Below are 25,353 nucleotides of genomic sequence, written 5' to 3' on the forward strand. Positions count from 1 at the left end.
GAGCACCTGAAATGTGGCCTGTGCAACTGAGAAACTGAGTTTTGACTTTTGTTTGATTTGAATTAATTTGAATTTAAATAGCCTCACATGGCTAGTGGCTCCCAGGCTGACAGCGGAAGAGCTGCGATCTTCATCCTGCAGCAAATGAGGATCAGCCCCTTCCCTGGATTGAACTGATGTGAACAGGGGCCCGGGCACGGCTGTTTCTAAAATCTCCCAGTTGATTCTAAGGTGTAACAAACCTTGAGAACTTGTGCTCTGGAGCATCTTCCTCATTCCAGCCTTTCATACATTCTCAAAGAAAAACTCATGTCAAACTGCCATGCTCGTTATTGGTGGGTGTTCTCTGCGTTCAGTTTTCTTATACAAAACAGTTAATGATTTTGGGGATCTTGGAAAGAGTATGGTACATTTTTTGCACTAATATTAAAACTGATTCAAACTTTTCAAATATTAATAAATGACCAGGGGCTCAAATTTCTCCCCTGAACTCCAGCCATTTACAAAATTAACATATATATGGTACACATAAGCACATGCATAAACCATAATTTGAAAAGCAAATGCTAAGGATGACATGGTCGCCAGAAGCCCAGCCTAACAGATTTGTAAGTGTATTATACAGAATTTTGGGCATAGAACAGTGTTCTTCAGATCTCTAGAGCTAATTCATCTTACTTCAGGCCTGTTGGTTAACAACTCCCTGTTTCTCCCTCCCCCAGCCTCTGGTAATCACCATTTCACTCTTTGATCCTATGAACATAACTATTTTAGATACTTCACATGAGAAAATGATATTCTTTTTTTTTTATACATCCAAGAGAAAGTTTTATTTAAAGGTAAGTAGAGAGAAGCATCAGTGAGGATGTTCATCATAGTACTCTTTGTAATAACAGAGAGTTGGCAACAATTGAATTATTAATGGATAATTAATAGTTAGGTTTTTATTTTTCTTTTGCAGCTCATTTCTCACAAACAATCCTAGGTCACATCCTCTTGACCCTCTGGACTCTCTTCTTCCTAAAAACTGCTTTCATGAGCAGCCTCTCACATGTTTATCCATGTGTTGGATAAAAATCTTCAATAGAAATTAGGCTGACATAGCCCAAGTATCTCTGCAAGATCTTTATGCTTCAAAATAGAAAAAGGTACCCAGAGGCCTAGAAATATGCCTAAGCAGTGCTCTAGGAGTGCTTTATAATAGCATTACTCTGTACTAATACAGAACCCCCACTCCTAGTAAATCAGTAGAAATGGTAGACACCCTAACTGAAAACTAAAGGCTATTTTTTTTATGCATTTATTTTTTCTTAAAGTATGTGTTTACCAATATAAACTGCTATCATATGTCTGCTTTTGCACTATCCCATAGGTTTTGGCATGTTATATTTCTATTTTCAATTTGTTTCAAGATACTTTTTTTTTTTTGAGGGCATCTCTCATATTTATTGATCATACGGTTGTTAACAACAATAAAATTCTGCATAGGGGACTCAATGCACAATCATTAATCAACCCCAAGCCTAATTCTCAACAGTCTCCAATCTTCTGAAGCATAACAAACAAGTTTTTACATGGTGAACAAGTTCTCACATAGTGAATAAGTTCTTACATGGTGAACAGTGCAAGGGCAGTCATCACAGAAACTTTCAGTTTTGATCATGCATCATGAACTATAAACAATCAGGTCAATTATGATTATTCGTTTGATTTTTATACTTGATTTATATGTGAATCCCACATTTTTCTCTTATTATTATTATTATTATTATTTTTAATAAAATGCTGAAGTGGTAGGTAGATGCAAGATAAAGGTAGAAAACATAGTTTAGTGCTGTAAGAGGGCAAATGTAGATGATCAGGTGTGTGCCTATAGACTAAGTATTAATCCAAGCTAGACAAGGGCAACAAAATATTCATGGATGCAGAAGATTTATCTCAAAACAGGGGGGGTGAGGTTCTAAGCCTCACCTCTGTTGATCCTGATTTCTCACCTGATGGCCCCCCTGCAACTCTGCCTGTCTTAGGTTGTTCCTCCCTTGAGGAATCTTACCCGTCTCATCTTCCGAGGCCATACAGGGAAATGTAAAGTTGGTAAGTGAGAGAGAAGCAATATTGTTTGAAAAGGTTAGCTTTTTTTACTTTTTTGCAGATTTATGCCCTGTGGCTTCTATGCCCAGCATTTGTCTTGAGGTATCTTTACCACTTGGAAGAATTATGATACTCGGTAATTTCTATATGAGGCACGAATTCTACTTAGGGGTTGTAATTATAAAGGAAGAAGAGAAGCTATAGAAGTAGCAGATGGAAGAAAACATGGGAAGATTGATTATTTCTTTGACATATCTTCTTGTAGTATAACATAAACATGTATAGGTTTTAAGAAAATGATATTCTTGCTTCCTGGTATGATACAGGAATTAAACATTGATGGTTGTTAAGTACAAGAGAAGCTACCCTAAGATTAAAGGAGGGCTCTTGCAAAAAGGGCTCCAGGAATACACACAGAGGGCAGTAGGTGGGGATAGGGGCTGATCATATGTGGCAACTTGGCTGGGCCACTGGGTGCCCATTTATTTTCTCAAAAGTTATTTTAAGGGTTTCTGTGGCTGTTTTTGAGTGAGAGTTGCATTTTAATCAGTAGAATCTGAGTGAAGCAGATTGTCCTCCACAATGTGGGTGAGCCTTGTCCAATCAGTTGAAGGCCTAAATAGAACAAAAGGCTGACCTCTCCTGAACCAGCAGATGGTCTTCAGAACCTCATCTGCAGTACCAGCTCTTCCTGGCTCAATGGCAGATGCTTTTGAATTCGGTCTGCAACTCTTTCCTGAGTCTCCAGCCTGTCAGCTGTGAGTCCCCAACTATGTGAGACAATTTCTTAAAATAAATCTCCCTATATAAATACATATACATACATACACATACATATATATGCACACATACAAATTCTATTGGCTTTGTTTGCTGGAGACTGTCTATAAGCCACAGAGCTCTGTTTCACTTTACCCCGTTAGTAAAGGGGTATACTCATAGTACACTAATGGAAATGTTTACTTAGTAGTATTTCAGTGAAAATATATAACAATATTGATGACTTACAGAGAAAGTGAGACCTGTGTGATGTATAGTCTTGTGTGCTCTCTGTGTTCTGATACACAGTAATGTACCAGGAAGAGAGAAAGAGGAAAAGGAGAAAAAAAGAAGGTACATATATGAATTTTAGCATGGGTAAGAGCTTTTTGAGGTCCGCGAGCCCTGTGTTCTTACAGATGCAAGGAACCCCATTTGACATCCCGGGCCACCCCTTGGTGAGGCAGACGGTTCAACTCTGAAGAGTTAAAACTAACAGAAAGATGTCCTTTCAAGAAGCCAGGATCTCACTTCAAGCTCATTTCTTCCCCTGCTTCTAGTCTAATCATCAGAGGCAATTCAGAAGAAATGAAACCCCTCTTCATTGTTTCCCTTCAATATTTGAAGATCACCCTGTTCCTGATTCTCTTCCCCATGCAAAATGGCTTCCAGCCCCCTCACCACCTTCAGCCCACCTTCTGGGTATGTTATTTGCTAATATTCTTCTGAAAATAAGGCTGCAGGAGCTAAGGCTGGGTCCAAATGTGGTTTGACTTGCCCAGAATACACCAAGGTGCTTTTGTCTATACAAAGTTCTGTTTATTTAATTGAATTTTTAACCTAAAACCAAGACTAAATGCAATTGCCTTTGATATTATTTCAACTCATCACTGTTAAAGCAAAAAATATTGGCAAAACTGATCTGTGCCTGCATCAAGCTGTGGATAAACTGAGCCAGAAATGGAAAGCAAAATGGCTTGAGCCTAGGACTTATCTGTCCTTACTGGATGCCACTACTGAGACCATGACCGAATAATAAATTCTCCTTAAAGTTTTCAATATTTTCTTCCTTTTCCTGTTCTGTCCCAGAATGACTGACCCGCAATTCCATTCTCCTAGTCCTCCACAGACCTATAATAGTCATCTCTCAACCAAATCACATTTCATCTGTCACTGGGGAAAGTATGGCCAAGGTAAATAACTATGGCCTTTTCATAGCTGTGAAGTAGGTTGGACTGGACAAGATGCATTCCAAAGTCCCTTCAGTTTTTGCAGCCCTTTCGATCTGTGACTCTTGGGTCCCAGTATTGGCTGGATAAACTCCTCTTATCCACCCACCCAAATTTCTGCAGCACCGAGTCTACTCACTGGTCAGAAAGATCTGCTGCCCTCTTGGCCCCTACAAGGGTCTTTGAGCAGAATCTGAACAGGTTGTGTTAGAACATGAGTTTTGTTTCCCTTCTTCTTTGGGGCTGTCTGAGAATAATCACAAGATGTCATTTGAAGTGAACTGTTGCAGGCATACTAAAGTTCTAAAGAAAATGGATTCAACAAATGTACCTATTTACTTAGTATACCAGCTTGAATCCAATCAGTGAAATATTTTAAGAGAGCTTTGGGGGAGACAGAATGTAATAATGCATCTTCGAGTCTCCACCATGATAAATAACCAGTTTGAATAAATATTTTACTTCTCAACCCCAGTCAGAGTGAGGAAAATTTAAACTACTTTATGGATGAAACTCAAAGAGGCAGCTTACTATGTGACCCACAGCCTCACCATTAACAGAATGAAAAGACAAGCCACAAATGGGCAGAAAATACTTGCAAATCACACATCTGGGAAGACTTTCATGCAAAATGTATAAAGAACTCTGAAAACCCAATATTAATACAAACAAATTAATTCAAAATGGGTAAAAGATTTGAACAAACATTTTAACCGAAGAAGATATAAGGACGTTAAGTAAGCACATGAAAAGATTTTTAACATCACTAGGCAAAAGGGAAATTAAATGAAACCAAAGGGAGATACCGCCCTGCCTATCAGAGTAGCTAAAGTCCCAGAGATGACCACGCTAAGGTTGGGGAGGACACACAGCAACTGGGATTCTAGTCATCACTGGGGGGAAAGAAAAATGCTGCACGTGCTCTGGAAAGCAGTTTGGCGGTTTCTTAAAGTTAAAACATACATCTGCCATTATGACCTAGTCATTCCACTCCAATGTACGTATATCCAAGAGAAATGAGAGCATATGTCCACACAAAGACTTGTACACAAATGTGTATAGCAACTTTTTTTGTAAGAGCCCAAAAGTGGACACAACCCAAATGACAGATGAATTGATAAACAAATTGTGGTATGCCCACACAGGGGCATGCCACCCAGGAACACAAAGGAATGAACTATTATTGATACTTGCAACAGCATGGGTGAATCTCAAAAAATTGTGCTGAATGAAAGAAGCCAGACCAGAAGTACACAGTGTGTGATTCCATTTATATGAAATTCTAGAAAATGCAATCTGATCTATAGTGACCTAGTGACAGAAAGCAGGTGGAGAGGAGCAGCAGGAGTGCAGGGAGAGGGGAGGAAGAACTTACACGGAGACATAAGGAAAGTCTGGGAGATGATAACACATTATCACGATGGTGGTGATAGTTTCATGGAGATAGACAGATGTGTCAAAACATCAAAAGGTACTTCTAAAGAATTTTTTGTGTTTTTACCTATAAACTTATTTTTTTCCTCCCTTCTATGTGTTTATTTTTTACATTTTTATATTGAGATATACAATGAAATGCATAAATGCACAACTTGATGAATTTTGACAATTGTATGCACTCATGTAATCATAGCCTAGATCAGGATATAAGATATTCTAACATTTTTCCCCTTCAGCTATTTCACCCAACCCCCAACCTCCCTCCCTATGGCAACCTCCAGTCTGTTCCTGGTGACTTTGAGTCTATTTCTGTTCTGTTTGTTCATTTGTTTTGTTTTTCAGATTCCACGTACATGTGAAATCATATGGTGTTTGTCTTTCTCTGTTTGAAATATTCACTTAGCATGATACCCTTTAGCTCCATCATGTTGTCACAAATGACAAGATCTCATTCTCTTTTATGGCTGAGAAATACCCGACTGGATATATGTTCAAATGGTACATTTTTAATATGTGAAGTTTATTGCATAACAATTATACTTCAATACAGCTGTTTATAAACATTTTTTTTTTAGGTGAATGCTTCATGGGTAACTAGAAATTCGTATCACCAAAATAATCCACCGAGCTTGCTTCCTAGGGCTCGGGATCAAATGGAGTCATCAGACAGCCATCTCCTTCGTTGAGTGGTCAGTGAAGCTATGCTTAGGCAGGTCAAACAGACTTTATGTATCTTATGCCACACACAACACAGAGTGCCCGACACTATGCTGAAGGGTACTAGTCAGGAATGCTGAACCTAATGGTGGCAAACACTTGCTTTTCAGGAATAAGCTATACAAGGGATAAAGGAACAAGTCAAGTGACACTCTAAAACACCATCCAGAATTTGGGGCACGTTGTGTTTAACTGGCCTAGTCCCATCAGGGAGTCAGTGTTGTGAGAAAAGGGACTGGGTCTTAAAGGCCCTAACAGCTACCTACAAAGTATGGACTTGGATGGGATCTAGGTTTGTATAAATTTTTTGTAAAGGGCATCAGGGGCCCAGCGATAAAGTCTATAGATTGAGTATTAGAGGAGCTGGGAGGCATTGGCATGGGAAGGTAGAGATCATTAACCATAAAAAGCAGGGCACAAAACATGTGGGAGATGATCTTACTTTGGATGTCTATATAGGGAAAGGTAGAACTTTGGCATTAATGGCAATTTTGGGGTGGTAGGACTTTTTCTCTTATTCTTGCTTATCTGTATTTTATGATAACTAAAATGCACATACAGTGCTTTTGGGAGGAGAGATTTTTTTTTAATGAAACCAGAGCCTTGAGAATTATTTTCATGAGTGTGCTTCAGCTGACATGAGTTCCTGGTCTGGGCCTTGTCTCAGAGCTGCAACCAGTCTGTCTATTGCCCTGAGACACTAAAGTTGATCATTAGTAGGGTAAAACTGGACCACAAAAGATGGATATTTGCTTCAAGTGTATTATTCACTATCCCCAGACAAGCAAGACATGTGCTCACACGCATGTGCACACACACTCACACACACACAAAGGGCTCGCTGGTGTGTGCCTCTGATTCTCTGAGGATGAGCAACACCGTCTAGCTCCTGTCCTCTCCTGGGATCATGGCACGCTGGACTCAGGGGACCCCAGGAACCTGTTGAGTAGCTTGGCCTTTAGACCTGACATTGGAATGGCTATTTCTCTGGGAGCTTTTCAAGGAAATTAAATCTCTGGAAGTAGTTCTCAAAGAGACACCCCAGAAGAGCAGCACCACCTGAGACTTTGTTAGAAATACAAATCCTTGGGCCACACCCCCAGACCTATTGCATCAGAAGGCCCAGGGACCTGTAGAGTATGTAACAAGCCCTCCAGGTGATGCTGGTGAAGTTTGAGACCCACTGACCTACAGTGTCCTCTTCTATCCCAATTCACGCTCTGTGCTGAAAAACTTGTCCTACCAGAGAAGAGAGTGGCAAAACCATTCTTGTTAGCCCTTAAATTTCACCAGTTCCTTGGGCTTACAGCAGAAAATAATATGTGGGTCACAATTACACAAAACCTACAGATGACAGATGAGAAGCAAATTTATGGTACTGTTTACAGGTGTTTTTATGCCTATTAAGAATAAGCTCTTTTTCTTTTAAAAAGTTCACAAACCTTTAAAGAAGTGTAACTATCCTACCAGTTTAAAAATAGGGCTTTTGGAAATGAAAATGCTAACTCTAACCTGTGGCTTAAAAAAATAGTAGATTAAGAAAGAAACTAAGAGGCGCAAACATCAGGGTTTCTCAACTTGGTACTGGACATTGGGACCAGAAACTTCTTGACTGCGGGGGTGGAGGCTGTGCTGTGCATTGTGGGATCATTAGCACCACTCTGGGCCTCCACCTACTAGAAGCCAGCAGCACTGTTCCCACATCTCCAAGTTGTGTTGACCAAAAATGTCCCCGGACATCGCCAAATGTACCCAGGGGAGCAAGATCACATCTCCCACCCCTACAGGTTGAGAACAACCGTTGTACAAGAAGATTCATAACATTGGCTTTGAAGTGCTCAGATAGCTCCCTTACCCTCCTGACATGAGCTGTTCCCAGAAAACTTCATTTCTAGAAAAAGAGAACCACATAATATCTCAGTCATTTGTATGGTTTAGAGGGTGAGCTGGGGTCTGGGGGGAAGGTATGGCCTTGCCTTCTTTCCTGCCTGGCTAACTCATCCCCTCATCCCTCTGAAGCCCACCTGGACGGCTGCCTGACCCGCCTGGTGGTGTGGTGGGCTCTTCAGAGCAGGGACGGGGGTCCCCTCTGCTCTGGCCCGTCAGGTTTCCCAGGTGGCACTCAACATCAGCTTGGGCCCCCGGCTGCAGGGAACTCATGGTATGCTGCACACATGGCGCCCCGGCTCCCTTCTCTCTAGGATGGACATATTGGGCAAAAACCTGCCTAATAGTTCTCTCCCTACCAAAAATCCCCTCCTTCAAAGTGCTCCCTTCCTCTTCCTTGATCCATTTGTGTCCTATTTCGGTGTAAAGGGTATTGAACTTCATAAAACAGGGTTTTACTTATTTCCTCTGAAAATTTGCATCTTGGGCTGGCAACTAACTTTGGGGTTTTATATCTATTTGATCTTGATGCCTGTCAAACTGTCAATTTTAAATCCTGTTACATATGCACATGTACAGTTAACTTCTAATTATACACACACACACAGAGGTAAGTGTTACAGCATTGTATTAGACACTGTTTTGAATTTTTTTAATCTTACTATATTGTGAACTTCTTCCCATGTCAGTAGACCCATTTCTGCAACATCATTTTTAAAGTCTTCAAAATACTCTATATATAGATTTACCACTTAATCAAACTGCTATAATATTGGACATTTACAGTCATCTCCAACTCTTTGCTATTATAATAGTATTGAGATAAACAATATTATAACTATGTCCATACAGACATTCTTAATTATCTCCTTAAGATAAATGTCCATAAATGAAGTAACTCAGCCAAAGTCCATACTTGTAAGGACACTGTCAAATTTTTGTTCCTGAAGATCATGGCAATTTACCCTACCACCAGGAGTGAATGCGTGACTATTACCAATTTTGTTTTTAATTATCTTAGAGATTAAAATTAGCGTCATGTTTTAAACCGCATTTCTTTATTATTGGCATTTGCAATTCATCTTCTGTATATTAGCTCCTTGCTCACGTTGCTCACTGATATCCTATTCTTTATTAGGGTCTTTATCTTATTTTCTTATTGATTATAAGAGGTCTTTGTAGATCAAATAAATTAACCCTTTTCTGATACATGTATCACAAATAGTTCCCTCAATTTATCTTGCTCTTAATTTTATATATATTTTCTGCTGTAAAGAAGGTATTTTTAGAGAAAAAAATCCAGAAGTCATTTCTGTTGTGATATCTTCTTTCAGTCTCATGCTTAAAAGATCTTTCCCCAAAGCAAGGTTTTGTAGTCATAAGCTTTTTCTGTTTTTACATGTAACTTTTTTACATTTTGGTATATTGACTCTTTATTTCTTTCTTATCCTCCAAAAAAATTACCTGGTAGTCCAAAAAACTACTTTTTATATAATACATTCTTTTCCCACTGATTCAAAAAGCTGCCTTATCATATATTAAATTCTTATGAATACTTAGCTCTATTTTTAATCAATATTTCTATTTATACTTGAACCACTAACAATCTGCTTAAATTTCTGTAGCTGTATAATGTATTTTAATAACTGGTTGAGTTAGTCTGTCCCCATTACAGTCTATCAAAATGCTATTTGTTTTTTTTTTGCATATGTATTATTCCAAATACAGTTTATGAATCTTTCTGTCACTTTCTAAGACATGCTGGGATCTTGATTTACTGCATCAAATTCACTGGGAGATGGACTGACATCTTTATTGAATTTTGCCATCCAGAATTATCAGGGATAGCCTCTTTCCTAGTAAAACATCTATGGCTAGAGAAATTGTCCGTTCTTTGTGGTTCTAAGACTTCAGGTGTCAATGTTAACGCCATTATTTCTTGATTAAGGTTTCCCTCCATCAGCAGAAATGAGCACAGCTTCCTTGCCCCAGCTGTGTCACTCCCACCCACCACCCATTTCTAGACTGTGAGACCTCCCATCTCTCAGCCCTCTACTTTCTTTCTCTTGCAGCCCCTGCTCCTTCATTCCTTCTCCTAACTGGTTTAGACTGCACAGTCCAGCACCCTAAACTTACTCTCCCTCCAATGCCACAAGACTTAGAAAAAAAATTGCCCTTGATGTTGAATTTGGTTTCTGGACATAGCCAAAAATAATTCAAGCCAAGAACTAAGTCTGGTATTCTCTCTACCCCTACCAGGCTTTTGAGCCTTGCAAAAGAAAATCGCACAACCCTAAGAACACTTTAAGCCACTGCATTCAGGATATCCAGCCCCCAGTGGGCACCCAATGCTGTGTAGCTCTCCTTTGGCATCTGGTCAGTCCATGCCCATGACTGCCTGGTATAAAATGGGACAGTAATAGGTAAGCACCCCCGCCTTCCCCCCCATCAATAATAAGTGGTGGTGGTGCTCTCCCCAGATCCCTGTGCCTGGCCAGTTTGTCCAACCCCCCAGGTGCTGTGAGTGCTGGCGACATTGCTCACAGACTTGCCCTCTGCCAGGGCCCAGGAGTTACACCCCGAACAGGGAGGCAGCATGTACCCAATGACTGGATGATACAGGTGTAAAAACACCCAGGCCTCATACATCCAGGTGGCACAGCTCTGCAGCTGGGCTCACACTCCAGAGCCTTCCTTGGATGCAGCCAAGGCTAGCCTGTGCCTGAGGCCACACCCTCGCCTGGCACCTACCCTGTGGCCTTACTCCCTGGAGCACTCCCGCACTCCCACAGTAAATCCTGGCCACCTGGATCTCTGTATCTGCTTCCGCTTCTAGGGAATCCAACCTAAGAGTACCTCATAGGGTCACCGTGAGAATTAATAAGTTAATATATGTAAATCTATTTCACAGCCCCAAGAACAAGGAAGTTCTAAAAACACATTTGCTTTTAATGTTCTTAAATATCAGTATTATTGCTACACGAGAATGCTATGTGTCTACTAGCCATTGCCCAGTTGAGAAAGCCCTATATTGGGTGAGTTGGGAGTAGGTCCAAAATAAAGTTAACTGGACAGAGGCAGGTTTACTTTTTAAATAAAAAGAACCCTGGCTGGTCTTTGATCCATACAGAAAGCGTGAAGGGCAATACTCATTTGCATATATCAGTTCTGGACCCTTGGCCAAAAGTTCAGAAGTATTACTGCATGTTTGGATTACTGTCGTTGCTGATACCCAAGAATGGAATCCCACCAGTTTCCTGTCTCCCAGAGTCATCTCTGTGTCTTCCTCATCATTTTTGGGGTAGTCATTCCATGTGCTCTGAATTTCAAAAGGGATGGCTATTGGATTGAGGGGCCCCTAAGGTCTGTGAGAAGGAGGAATTTGCACACATGCCTTGACTCTCTCATTGGCTCAGCAGACATTTACCCCGAAGCTGGTTCTCTTGGACTTCTCAGACATCAGCTGTGTCCTGGATGTGGCCAAAGAGGTCCTGGACTGTTATGGCTGTGTGGACATCCTCATCAACAATGCCAGCATGAAGGTGAAGGGGCCTGCCCATAAGATATCTCTGGAGCTCGACAAAAAGATCATGGACGCCAATTACTTTGGGCCCATCACATTAACCAAAGGTCTCATGAGTTTAACCTTCCCATGAATTTCTGGGCCACTGGCTGCTAGTACGGGCTCAGTTACATAGCCAGATGGTCACCCAGTTCTGGGTGGAGACTCCAGCCCTGCTGAAAAAAACCTCTTCCTATTTGGTGAATGCTTTCAGCATTCTGACTGATGAAAGATAGGGATTTTGAAAGTACATTACTAGTATATTCCAACCTCCCTCTCTGTGAATCCCTTTCCCCACCCAAGACCTGCCATTTACCACCCTCTTCTTATAGCCATGGCTACCTCTCCAATCCCATTCCACATCCCTGGACCATCCTTTGCATATATTTTGATATATCAACTTTGCAGTTGATCTTCCCCCAACCATGAGAGTTGATCAAAGGCAGCACTCCTTCAGAAATGAGAAAGAAAAAGCTTTATCCTCAAACCACAAGAGACCCAGCACACTGTTGATCCCTTTGCAGAAGTAGGGAAGTCAGGACAATGGTCCCCTTTAAAGGGTGACATGGTAGTTCCTGTGTGGAGATTTCTCATCACCAAGTTCAAATGCAGGTCTGAAGCCTGGGGGACTGGGGCTGGAGATGATATAGAACAGAACTAAAAGTTGAAGCCTTGCTCCCCAAAAAGGTTTTTCAATACAGAACCCTAAGCGTGAGAATATAAGCACGGGCAATTTCTACATTTAGGGCGTGGGTGCCCTTGCCAAGGCTGAGAAAGCATAATCATAGAGTTGCCTTCTGTACAGCCCAAATCTCCATGATAACGAGATTCTGAGTACAAGGATGGATGAAGGGGAAGACTACTGGGGGCAGAAAGATGACTTCCCAGAGGTTCTAAAATGGTACCGCAGAGGTAACAGTTTCCTCCCGCTGGTGCCTGTGGATACAGCAAGCAGGCCAGCCAAGGTGTGTCATTCAGTCCACCTCTTGAGGGTTCAGGCTCACTGGCATCAAAACGAAGGCTACAGAAAGCCAGGGGGAAAGGCCAGGACTAGCTTCTCTTCCTGCGTGATCCTCAAACTTGCTAGGACACCGGGGTCTCATCACTAGCTCTGAGCCTCAGTTTACTCATGTCTTAACATGTAGGGGCTGAATTTAATCAATCATCTGAAAGTTTGTTTGTTTGTGTTTTGCCATATCCCGATTCCATCTGTATGCTTATTCACTTCTTATCACTCTCTAAATTTCTTCATTTTTAACAATACTACCATAAATTAATTACCCTTTCCCTCTCAATAAATAGCAGAAAACCTAAAAACAAAGTAATAAGTTCTCTTAATGTAGTCTTTACTCTTTGTTAAATGATTCGCATGTGCAAGAGAGGTGGTAAACACACACAGAACCCACGTGATACCGCCTCCTAGAGGCGATGGGGGACTGAAAGGGGATCACCTTTCTCACCATGGAAAGCTGTGTCCCTTCATGCACATGGGCGGGTCATTTTAAATCACCCAGCAATTCACCAGTTGAGCCCAGTCCACTCTTAGGGAACACAGGATAAATGGTGGCTGGGGTTCATACCACCGGCAGCCCCCCTATAGTCTAATTACAGGGAGGTAGAGGAGCCCCACATGATGGAGGGGTCTGGGGATGGAGTCTGCTGGCTGCCACCTGACTCGATCTCAGATTTGTAACCATGACTCATTGTCCTGTTTTCCAGTCCTGCTTCCCAGCATGATCTCCCGGAGGACAGGCCAAATCGTGTTAGTGAATAAAATCCAAGGGAAGTTTGGAATCCCGTTTCGTACAGCTTGTAAGTTGCTAAGACAATAACGTTTCACCTCATCTAATATGTCTCATAAGATATGAGATGCTTGGTCTAGGAAGAAGCATATGGTTACATGGGGGATGAGGTCTGGAGATGAAATGATCTAGTGGGTTTTCTTTCATCCCTGCAGTTCTTATTTTTGAGCACCTCTAGCATGCAGGTGACTGGGAGATGCTGAAAAGTAAAAGATAAGGTCCTGACCTCCAGGTGCTCACATCCCACAGGTAATCAGGACATGCCGTGCTGAACGAGATCAATGCCAGCTGAAGGTCCCACTCCTGACTTGGGGGCACAGCCCCCCAGCTCGAATGTCCCTTCAGCCATAAAGGACAGGAAAGATTACAGCCAGGAAAGAAAAAATGTGTGTACATCACAACAGAGGGATGGAGGGGTTCTGAGGAAGAAAGAGGGAGAAAAGGAAAGAGGCAGAATTCCAGGAGAGATGAGAGAGAGACTTGCAAAGGTGAGCATCCTTCAACAAGCCCGAGGAGGAAAGGGACTTGCAAAGGTGAGCATCCTTTAACAAGCCTGAGGAGGAAAGGGACTTCTCTGTGTATGTTCGTAGGATCCAATTGGAAAAATTCTGGAGATATTCCCACCTCCCATGAGGTAGGATCTTGTAGGGTGGACAGCGTGTCTTATATATTTCTTTATGGCCCACAGTACCCCACACAAAATAGGACCTCAGTAAATGTATGATGGGTGGAAGGGCAAGAGGGACGGAGGGAGGAATGAAAAATGGGTTTGTCCCCTGTCTTGGTCTGCTCGAGTTGTCATAACAAAATACCGTAGACCAGGGGGCTTAAACAGCAGAATTTATCTTCTCACAGCTCTAGAGGCTGGAAGTCCAAGATCAAGGTGCCAGCAGGATTGATTTCTCCTGAGGCCTCTCCTTGGCCTGCACACAGCCTTTTCCCAGTGTCCTCACGTGGTCTTCCCTCTGTGCAGCTCTTTCTGTGTCCAAATTTCCCTTCTTATAAGGACACCAGTCAGTTTGGATGAGGGCCCACCCTCATGGCCTCATTTAAAAATAACCACACCTTTAAAGGTCCTTATCTCCAAATACAGTCACATTCTGAGATACTGGGGTTAGGACTTTAACATATGAACTTTTTTTGGAGGGGGGGCAGAATTCACTCCAAAGTATCTCCTAACAGTGTTTACTTTCCTTTCTCCATTTGCACTAATTAGATTAAGCCTAAGGTGCTGTGAGGCTCTGCTGTACAAATGAAAGACTTCATTACTCTGTGTAGCACTCTCAGTGGGATGGCAGGTTCCGCAGGCACCACTGTTCCATGCTGTCACTCAGGGAAGCCAGAGTCATGCCAAGTTATTGCCTTGGCATCATTTTCCACATGGTCATAGGTCATTCTGGCTCTGGCTGGCAAGAAGAGGGCAGAGGGCATCAGGGAGGTGCCCAATGTCTAAAGCCCCAGGCCAGGAGTTAGTACCTGTCACCTGCTCACAGCTTGTTGATGAGCAGTCAGTCACTGGCTTCCACTTAGCTGCAAGGGATGCTGGAAGCACAGCCTACCTGTGGGCCCTGGAGGGAGAGAAGAATGGAGCTTGGTCCACACATGGCAGTCTGCTGTCCCTCACTTCCCTCTCTTCCCCAGTCCGTTTATGAAGCTCACCACTGTTCCTGCCGTGTGCATGCATCTTATTTCTCCAGGTATATTATTTCCAGGGGTTGGATTATTTGTCACTTTCCTTGCTTCATGCCTTCATTCATTCAACAAGCAGCAATCAAATGCCTAAAGCCAGGTTCTGGGGACAGACAGCAGTGACAGGGTATGCTACAGCACAGGCCTACAACGGGCCCTTTGGTCACCAACCAACATGGGGCCATTGTCATGGTTCCTTGGAGCTCTTCTGAAACATGGACCAAGGGTGGAGAATTCTAAGGCTCTCTGCACCTGTTCAGCCGTGTGTAGTCTGGCTTCACTGCCACTGAGGAATCAAGGGGTGCAGGGTTTCCCACACACATAAGTACTACAGAGAGGCCAACCCATGCTGGCCCCAGATTTTCTTATTCCCACAGGTCTGGTTTCTGGGGGTCTGCCTGGGAGTGACTGGGTTCATCTGACTGCATGAGTGGGTCTCCTTCTACACCCAAAAGAAAAGAAATGCAGCCTTCTGGCCGCCCCAGCACCATTTAGGTGAGGAAGTGGAGGGCCCTGCTTTCAGACCAGACAAACAGGCTTAGAGGTGGGCTCGCACCTCTCCCAGCACTAACCACACCTCGTGGGAGTTCCTGCTGCACTGTGGGCTACACAAGGGCTGTGCTACCCTGACCTCCTGTCTGCAGTGTCCTGCCCGAGGCCTGTCCAGAGCAGAGGCTTCACTGTTGAGTGATTGAAGGAACTGACAAGTTCGTATACAAATGAATAAACTGATAACCCTTTTTGTGTACTAACAGCTCTTTTGACATATAATTCACATACCATACAATTCACCCGTTTTAAGTGTACAGTGCAATGGCTTTTAGTATATTCCCAGAGCTGTGCATCCATCACCACAGTCAACTATAGAAAACTTCCACTACCCCCAAAAGAAAACCCTGTACCCCTTAGCTATCACCCTCCCATCCTGTCTGCCTCCCCTAGTCCTAGGCAACCACTAATCTGCATTCTGTCTCTACAGATTTGCCTATTGTGGAGATTTCATATAAGTAGAATCATACAATATATGGTCCTTTATTACCAGCTTCATTCAATGGGCACAATGTGTTGAAAGTTCATCCATGTTGTGGCATGTATCAGGGCTTCATTCTTTTTGATGGCTGAATAGTACTCCACTGCATGGATAGAACACATCCCTTTACCTGTTCATCGGTTGATGGACATTTGGGTTGTTTTTTCTACTTGGGACTATTATGAATAATGCTTCTATGAAGATTTATGTAAAAGTTTCTGTGTGGATGTATATTTTCATTTCTCTTGGGTATATGTACCTAAGAATGGAATTGGTGGCTCACGTGGTTACTGTATTTGAGGAATGCCCAGCTGTGCTGTTTTACTTTCCCACCCAGGAGGCATGAGGTTCCAGTTTCTCCACTCCTTGTCAACTCTTGTTATTATCCATCTTTGTTATTCTAGCCTCCCCAGTGATTTGAAATGGTCTTTCATTGTTTGATTCGTACAGTCCTGATCATGGTAACCCTTTTCATTCAGGCGGGGTTGGTGTCACTATGAACCAGAGGGTGCCCTGACAGAGCACAGGGGACAGGAGGCCTGGATTCCAGCCACTTCTGGCTCTGCAGCCTGGGGCTGTTCACATAACCTCTGAGGTGAGGACAGGGCCACAGCTGCTGACTCAGGGGACACAAGATGGCCACAGACCCCTCAAGCACTGTGCTCCTGACCTTTCTGGGTTACAGGTCCCTTTGATAATTGAATAAAAGTCTAGACCCTCTTTCCAGGGAAAAGCAACAACATTCTGCTTACCGGTCCCCAGGGTTCCCTGACCCCCGAGGCCTATGCCTGTGTCAGGTGGACCCCCTGCTCTGGGCGGAGATAAGCAGTGCAGAAGGAGGGTGGGAAGGAGGGGAGGAGGGAGCTGGACATGTGGGCTGCCGGTGCAGAGGGAGATTGTTCCCAGCTGCTCCTCACTGCCCAACCTGTAATGCCACAAACATTGGGGACACCTGTTCTTATCAGGAAGCCTAGGACTAGAAGAGGGAGTCCGGGGTGCCCTCTCCAGGAAGGCAGGCAGAAGGGGCATCTCAAAACTCATGAGCTGAGACTACCCCGGGGCTCAGACTGGGTACCTGTGTGGGCACAGTAAAGCTGCAACTTGGCCTCACTCTACCTGCCAAGATCTAGCAATGGTGGCCCTCAGAGAAAAATTCTCCAGGTGCTTCTGGATGGAAAGGTACTTGATGTGCTACTTGGCTAACCAGCTTCAGACCCTCTGCCAAGCATCAGGTAGCTTTTACCCACATAACAAGAGGTGACCCAAATTGAGCCCTCAAACAGTTATGGCCTTTAGGTGCGTCCATGAGGGTGTATGAGAGGGAGGTGTGTGGACATGTCTGTCCTCACCTTTGCTTTGCTTCCTGCCTCTCAAGCCTGCTTCCCACCTAAGCTAGAAACCACATGAGGACATTCCTGAACCATCTGCAGAGGCCAGGCAGCAACGTTCCTTAGAGAAGCAGGCCAGGTATGAGGGTGGCCACACTGTCCCCTTAGTCCATCCTGGCCTGTCCCTATTTTGATAGATGCAGGTTCAGGAAACCTCTCTCCACCGTGCAGTATCCACGCCCCTCTAGCCCGTGAACTCTGAATCAAAAGGTCATAGGCCCAGCTGCCTGGCAGGGCTTTCTCAGCCTACCCCACCTGGCCTCTTTCCCTGCAGATCTCCCACACAGATCCCCACAGATGGTATGAAGGGACATAGGGCTGCTGGTGACTCACAGGTAGGCCTGGCTTGGCTGGGCAGGGCATAGAGCTGGTTGGGACCCCCACGTGCAGAGTCCCCACTGATGGGTTGCTCCTCACCACCGGTGGGAAGTCTGACTTGATCCCTGTCTCACAGAGCTCTCTGCCTCTGGTCAGTCTGTCCATCACCTCTGTGGACATAGCCCTGCACCCACCTGGAGCCCCACCCCTCCTTGGGTCTCTTTGTCACTCTGCTGAGGAAGAACACAGGTCCCAGGAGAAACAGGGTCACAGTCTTGGGGGAAGAGGGGCCAAGAGCTTCCTCCCAGTGCAGCATGATATCATGTGGGTCCTAACAACTGTCACATCAGAGTCCCGTGGAGCTTGTTCGACACTCCAGACTCCCAGGCCCCATCCGTCAGGTGCCCTGCCTGGCAGTCAAGATTTCCAACAACCTCCAGGGACTCCCGTGCTTATGCATGTTGGCATGATGCGGGCCCATGACAGGGACCGTGCAGAGGGCTTGGCTTCAGTGCTTGTCAGGATGGCGTGTGCTGCAAACAGCAGTTCTGAGTGTAGCGTCATCATCTCTGATGACTGGCAGGACCTTGTCTCTGCTCTGGGGTCCCGGTTAGAGGCTACTGTGCACACAACAGGCCATGCTTGTCAAACGTGCTCCTACCTGCCAGGGCCCTCATTGCCCCCAGGAGGAGGCTGACCTGGGATTCCTGCCCGGAGGGCAAGACCCGGCTCTGGCTCTGAGGGGCTGAGTAATTTGCCAGAGGTCATGCTGCCAGTAAGACAGTCCTTGAGCCCACTGGCTAGTGCCCAGGCTCCTCTGGAGCCTTGTCAGGGCTGGGATGCCTATACCCCAGAGCCCCTGGGGTGGAGAGTCCCCAGCACCACAGACAACCAGGGTAAGCCCTGTGAGTGAAGGTCTGAGAGCCTCCCTTGGCCATACCAAGGTGCTCAGTGCAGCTTTCCAGGGCCAACGTGAGAGCTGCTGAGAGCAGGATCTTTCAAGATGGGAGCACGGTAAAGCTTCACCTTGGCCTCACTCTACCTGCCAAGATTTAACGATGGTGGCTCTCAGACCAAAATGCTCCAGGTGCTTCTGGGGAAAGGTACTGGATGTGCTACTTGACTAACCAGCTTCAGACCCTCCACCAAGAATCAGACAGCTTTTACTCACATAGCAAGAGGTGACCCGATTGAGTCCTCAAAAACTTATGGCCTTTGGGTGCAGCAATCTCTCCAAGCCTCAGTTTTCCCATTTGCAAATAGGAGTTCCGGCCCTGTCATGAGGACACAATGGGGCGGTGTGCATCTGGGTTCACTTGCCCAGCCGAGGGGAGTGCTTGGTATCTAACCACAGGCTCTAGCCCAGGAGAGGCTGATGTGATCTGAGTGACAGGAGGACTGGCAGGTGCTGCATTCCATTTGTCTCAGCTGCCCCAGGGAGTTTGAGGCTGTGCAGCCTGCCCCAAAGTATTTCCTGCTTCCTGCCCCAGGGGGCAGCCCTTTGCAGAGGCTGCCCTCCCAGTGGACAGGGGTGGACCCTTCCCTGGTCTGGGAAGGCTTTGACCTCCATTCAACACCCTCTCCCTAGCACCTGCCCTTTCCCAGGCCCAGACCTGACTGTTATTTGGCCCTGTTTTCAAGATTTCCTCATGGAGATCATCTCAGACACCACTGAGCTGCTCCCGTTACCCCAGGTGTTCACATGAGAGGACAGTAAAACCCAGAGAGTGACAGAGAATGCGGATGCTAGGGAGGTGGGATCAGGGCTCCTTAAAAGGCCTGCTGCTATACCCCCAAGCTCCCGTTGTGACTGGGTAGAGACAGTAATTTCTTGAGCCTCTTCCACGTTCCAGGCCCTACACATTTACGCAGCACACATGTATCCTTCCCAGTCCCAGTGATGGGGGAATGATGGCCTCATTTGCAGAGGCCCCAAGGCACATCCCATAGCCTGCAGGATTCAAACCCAGTGGGGTTTGACCCCAGAGCCTTGTGCCCTGCCCCAGTGGTCTTTCTATCCCTGTGTCCTGCCTCAGGGGTCTGTCTTGCCCTGTGTCCTGCCTCGGGTCTGTCTTACAGAGAAGCTATGCAGTTCTGAGTTCAGAGACCTGAGGTCTGGCCCCTGCTGAGCAGTATCCCAGTTCAGGAAAGTTGGCTAACCTCTCAGAGCTGGTGTCCTTGACTGTGTACTGAGAATCCTGGACCTGCCTAACCCCCAGGGGTGGTTGTCAGATTGAAATTTATGAATGCATTACAAACGGCTTCCCAATACTGTTGCTGTTTGTTCTGTGGTTACTGTGATGGCACTGTGCTTATAAAAACCTATACAATGTGGTCTTTGAGTCCTTAGGCACTCCCCACCTTATGGACTCACCTGGGTCTTTTTCTCTGAAGGATACCACCCACTCAAGTGCCATCCTTCCTTTCAATCCATCTTTTGTATTTTAGTATGACTTAAATTTTATTTTGTTTGAATTGAAATACTTTCATGTGTTCAAAATTCAAGAGGTACAAAAGCATATATACAGAGAAAGCTTCCCCGCTCCCCTGCTGCCATCCCCAGCCCCTTAGATCTCCCTATAGGCAGATATTGATATTTTCATACAAGCAAATACATATGTATATTCTTCCAGCTCCTTTTTTGTTTTCACACAAATACTGCATATATTACACACATAGTTTTATCGCTTGCTTTTCCTTTTTTAAACAGAGGCATAACGAATGTATATAGAGCTAAGGGCACAAATGAATTTTTACATGTGTATGCACCCGTATCTACCACCCAGAAATACACAGAGCATTCAAGCACCCTAAATAGTTGCCTTTGGTCCTCTCCAGTTGATAGAGCCATCACCCAGAGGTGACTATTCACTCCTGTCATCATAGGTTAGCTTTTCCTATAAGTGAACTTCATGTAAATGAAATCATACAACATTGTACCTTTTTCCCTGACATAATTTGGAGATCATTCCATAGTTGCATAAAAAGAGCTTCCTTGCTTTATTTTCTGGCCGCATGGTGTTCATTGATGTGTGGATGGACCCTACTTTGTGTAATCAGTTAACAATCAGCTAAACAAAGTGGGGCGTTTTCCGGTCTTCCACTGCTGCAAGCGTGCTGCAGCGTGTAACCTGTCCACACAGCATTTGACACCTGTAGGGCTACCTGTTGGATAAATTCCCTAGACTGGAAATGCTCAGCATGCACACTTGTAATTTTGATGACTGTTGCCAGATTGCCTGCCAGGGAGCTGGCACCAGTGGCCACAGCTCTTCTGAGATTTTGTCAATGGTGACTTTGTGGCTGGGACATCTGAATGCCTGGGAGAGCAGTGGCCCCTCTCTGGGTGTGGGCCTTCCCTGGGAGAGGGGGCGGGGGGCTCTGGGATAAAACCAAGTCTCCAGGTTTCCCTGGGGCGGTGTGGGAACACTTCTCTGCCTGGCTCTGGTCTCCCAGCCCACATGAGCATTTTCATGTGTCCCCCCTGTAGGTTCTCCGTCAAGTCCTGGCTGTCACAGGTCTGCCATGTGTGCCAGAAGAGAATGATGTTTGGGGTGAAATGCAAGCATTGCAGGTGATGAGGAAGGGGGAAGGCTGGGGAAGAGGGGCAAATGCCACACCTAACAGTCCTGCTACTTTGTTCTTGGCTTTAGGCTAAATCAGAGTTTGAAGGAACTCTTTTGAGAGTTCCTAAACCTGCTATTTGGAATCCCACTCAGTATCGCAGGGAGTGATCAGCCCTCACTGGGGAGACTGAGGAAGCACCACACAAGGCATTCCCAGAAGAAGGGAATAGTTGAGGTGGGTTTTGAAGGATTAATAGAAGTTTACAAGGTGGACCAAGGAGAAAAGAGAATTCCAGACCAGGGGAGCATCTTGTACAAAGACAGGGGAATTGGGAGGAGTGTTCCAGAAACTGTAAGTGGTTCTGAAGCTCAACTTTACATTTTAGTATAAGTATAAGGGATAGGAAATGGGGGCAGGCAATGGTAAGAATCAAGAATATGGCTCATGCTACTTACAGAAGAGGGGAGAGTAAGGTGAGAATGTAGATTCTATAGAACCCTACCTTTTCTGTACCATTGTCCGTTTCTGATAGGAGGAAAGGGCAAGGATAGGGAATAATGGAAGCAGAGTATGTACCCTGCTGTCTGGCTGCCCTCACCTTAGAGGATGGACCTGGAGTCTGCTCCTGGCCTTCTTTGCTCCCGCATTGCTGTGTGACCTGGAGCAAAGTGCTTGCCCTTTCTGGGCCTCACTTTTGTCATTTATATGTCAGGGAAAGTGATTCCAGGTCTCTCTATCCATCAGCATTGCTCCAAGAATCTGAGCTAGTGGGCAGGAAGAATTTGGGCTCCCCATAGACTGGAGGTGATGGGTCTCCTGTGTATCAGTTGCATAAATTGTGTTTTCCTGATGACTCTTTTGACCATCAAAAAGATGCCAGAATTTTCTCACAAATCTAGGTCTTCTGTGGCTCCTGGGCATTTGGCTTTAAACTGGGACCTCCAACTCCCTTCAAGTAATGCCTTTCATACAGAGAGCACAGGGTGACCTCTGAGCCCCACATTGTCCTGCGACTGCAGTGTGAGGTTGGTCGGGCCCCAGCAGGCAGCCTGTTTGGTGGATAAGAACCCCCAGATGTGGTGCAGCAGGCAGGAGCAGACTGAGTGCCCCAGCCCCAGCTGACCACAGGTCACAGGGCCAGGCTGGACAGTAGCAGGGGGCTGTTCCTCGCATCCCTGGGATCTTTTGGTGATGCAAACCCTCTCCTTCTAATTCATCTTTTTTGTTTAGTTTAGATTTGTCTGGAGCTTTCTGAATGTGAGTAGAGAGTCTCCTTTTCTTTGGAAAAGAGAAATAAGTGTGTGACCCACAACAGGTTAAAGTGGAAATAATCAGACCTGCCTTGCAGTGAAGATGGGGCACGGCAGTGGGGACAGGGCAGTGCGCAGCGGCCAGGAGCCCTAGTACTCTCGACAGGTGGAGTCCTGCACTCTGAAACAAATGTTTGTGGAGCACTTTGTGGAAATCAAGGCAGTCAGGAGGGGGTGGTGCTCAAAGCTGCCGAGCAATGCCCTTGCACCCCTGTGCATCCTGGGAATACCCGGGCCAGCTCCGTGTGTGCTGACCCCACCTTATTTCCCAGGTTGAAGTGTCATAACAAGTGCACAAAAGAAGCCCCCGCCTCTAGAATATCCTTCCTTCCGTGTGAGTGTTCCACCCTTCTCTCCTCTGCCTTCTGCGTTTGGGGTGAATCTTCAGCTCTATCTATGCCCTGCTGATCGTCCCCCCTCTTCTTAAGCAGCACCCAGGCTTCGGAGGACAGAATCTGTGCCCTCAGACATCAACAACCCGGTGGACAGAGCAGCAGAACCTCACTTTGGAACCCTCCCCAAGGTGCTGACAAAGAAGGTATGCTGGGTGGCCACCCGCGGCTGCTTCTGCTGGGAGTGCCCGCCCGGGATTCCCTCCTGTACAGCACTCCTGGCCTGGGGGTCCCGCAGAGAAACATGGCGCCACAGTCCAGGATCTGTGGCCAGAGGGTGGCCTTCGGGGAGCCTATCGTTAGCCATTTCATACACTTCAAATCACACTGATGTCCAAATCGTAGTTACGTGGCCATGACCCCCGTGCCCTCTTGACCTGACGTTTCCTGAGCACTTACTGTGAGTTGGGGACTTTCTCTATCGATACTCCATTTGTTCCTCACAGTAGTTCTGAAGTCACCTATTGGTATTACCTCCATTTGACAGACGAGGAAACTGAGCATGGGGTCCCCTGTGAGTGGGGTGCAGGTCTGGAACAGGAGCCTCATTGGCCACCCAGCCCCAAAGCCTGGGCCCTAGTCACTGTGGCACATACACCTTCAACAGTAATACATAAAAGTGCATTTCTTTCCATGACCAGGGGGCAGGCTTCTCTGCTAATGCAGACAGGCGACCTCTGCAGTCTGTGTCCCGCAGGAGGGTCTGCACACCTGTCATGGTTGCATAAATTGTGGACACAAGTCGCCCATACTCATGGCTTCTGATGGCAGCCCCCATGCTGGTGACCAGGCCTCCCCTGGGGCTGCTGTGGGTGTGGCTGTGTGTCTTCAAGTGTGTTGTGTCCCAGCTCCAGACCAGGGCTTAGCAGGCACTTGCCACCCTGCTGAGGAGCATGTGGCCTTGGCTGGCCTTCAGTGGCTTGGGCCAGCCTGGGTGGCAGAGAGAAGAGAGACAAGTGGCCTGGTCAGTTAACACCAGGGACCCTGAAGATGCAGCTTCAGGAGCTGCTCTGGGAAGGTCCAGGCCCACCTCTCAGCGTCAAGCACAGGAGACCACTGCTCCAGACACGGCGACTCTCGTGGACCCCTTCTCCCCTGCCTCTCTCCGCCTGTCATTGTGTTTCTGCTCTGTTGGGGGCATTCCCACCAGGAATGGAGAGGCCAAGTGGGCAGGGGCAGGACCCACGGCCCTGAGTTCAAGTCCCTCCTTTCCCTTTCTTGCTTCTATGAACTTGAGAGAGTTCCTTCACCTCTCAGAGCCTCAGCTGCCTATTTTGTTAAGTGGGGATAATCTTTCACGGAGGGTTGTAAAGGTAATGAGATAATGTTCGTGAAAGTGCTTGTCAGGAGTAATTCCCTCTAGTCAACTAGTGCTTGTTGTCCAGCCTATCACTGAGAGGCACGGCTCCTGGGCAGGCACAGCAGCCCCTGATCGGCCACCCCCACCAAGCCAGCACGGTTTTCTCGCCTGCCCTCTCCTCTCTGGCTACGCCAAGTGCACTGCCCATCCTATACCCCTCCCCACCCCCTTGCTCACATTCTGTCCATTCGAGCCCTGGCACGTTTGCTACTGAGTTTCTGTCCATGTGGATATCCTGCCCCCACCCCGCCCTCCCGCCAGGTCTTCAGACCCCACTGAGAGTCGCTCCTCCTGCGTGAGCCCCTCCTGCATGCACTCGTTAGCCCTCCACCTTCACAGTTCTTGGTGCTCCTGTCTCATCCCTCACTGTGGACAGTGGCTGGGTATTGTCCTTCCACTATCACCCCTGTGGGCGCTGTCATCAGACAGGCTAACAGTGTCTGAGTTCTCACAGGTGCCAGGCATCGGCTGAGGGCTGTGCGTTTAACCCGTTTCTCTCCAAAGGCCACCCTCCTGGCTCCTTGCTCAGATGGGCTCTTGTGCCCACTGTTGCCCCACATGAAACACTCGTTTTTACCATCCACCTCCTCAGGGAGGCCTTGCAGGGACACAGCCTAAGGGGCTTCCCTTCCCAGCAACCTGATGTCACATGTGGCCGTCACCTGTCTGCCTGGCTCCCCACGCGGTGGGGGTGCCCAGGACGGCAGGGCTGTGTTGTTCTGCTTCTGCTGGGTCCCTGCAGCCGCCTTGGAGCCTGGCACACAGTAAGTGGTGAGGAAATGTCTGTATTGAATGGTGAGTGAATGAGCAACCTT

The sequence above is a fragment of the Manis javanica genome, chromosome 4 (assembly GCF_040802235.1).
Source record: "Manis javanica isolate MJ-LG chromosome 4, MJ_LKY, whole genome shotgun sequence".
NCBI classification, from domain to species: domain Eukaryota; kingdom Metazoa; phylum Chordata; class Mammalia; order Pholidota; family Manidae; genus Manis; species Manis javanica.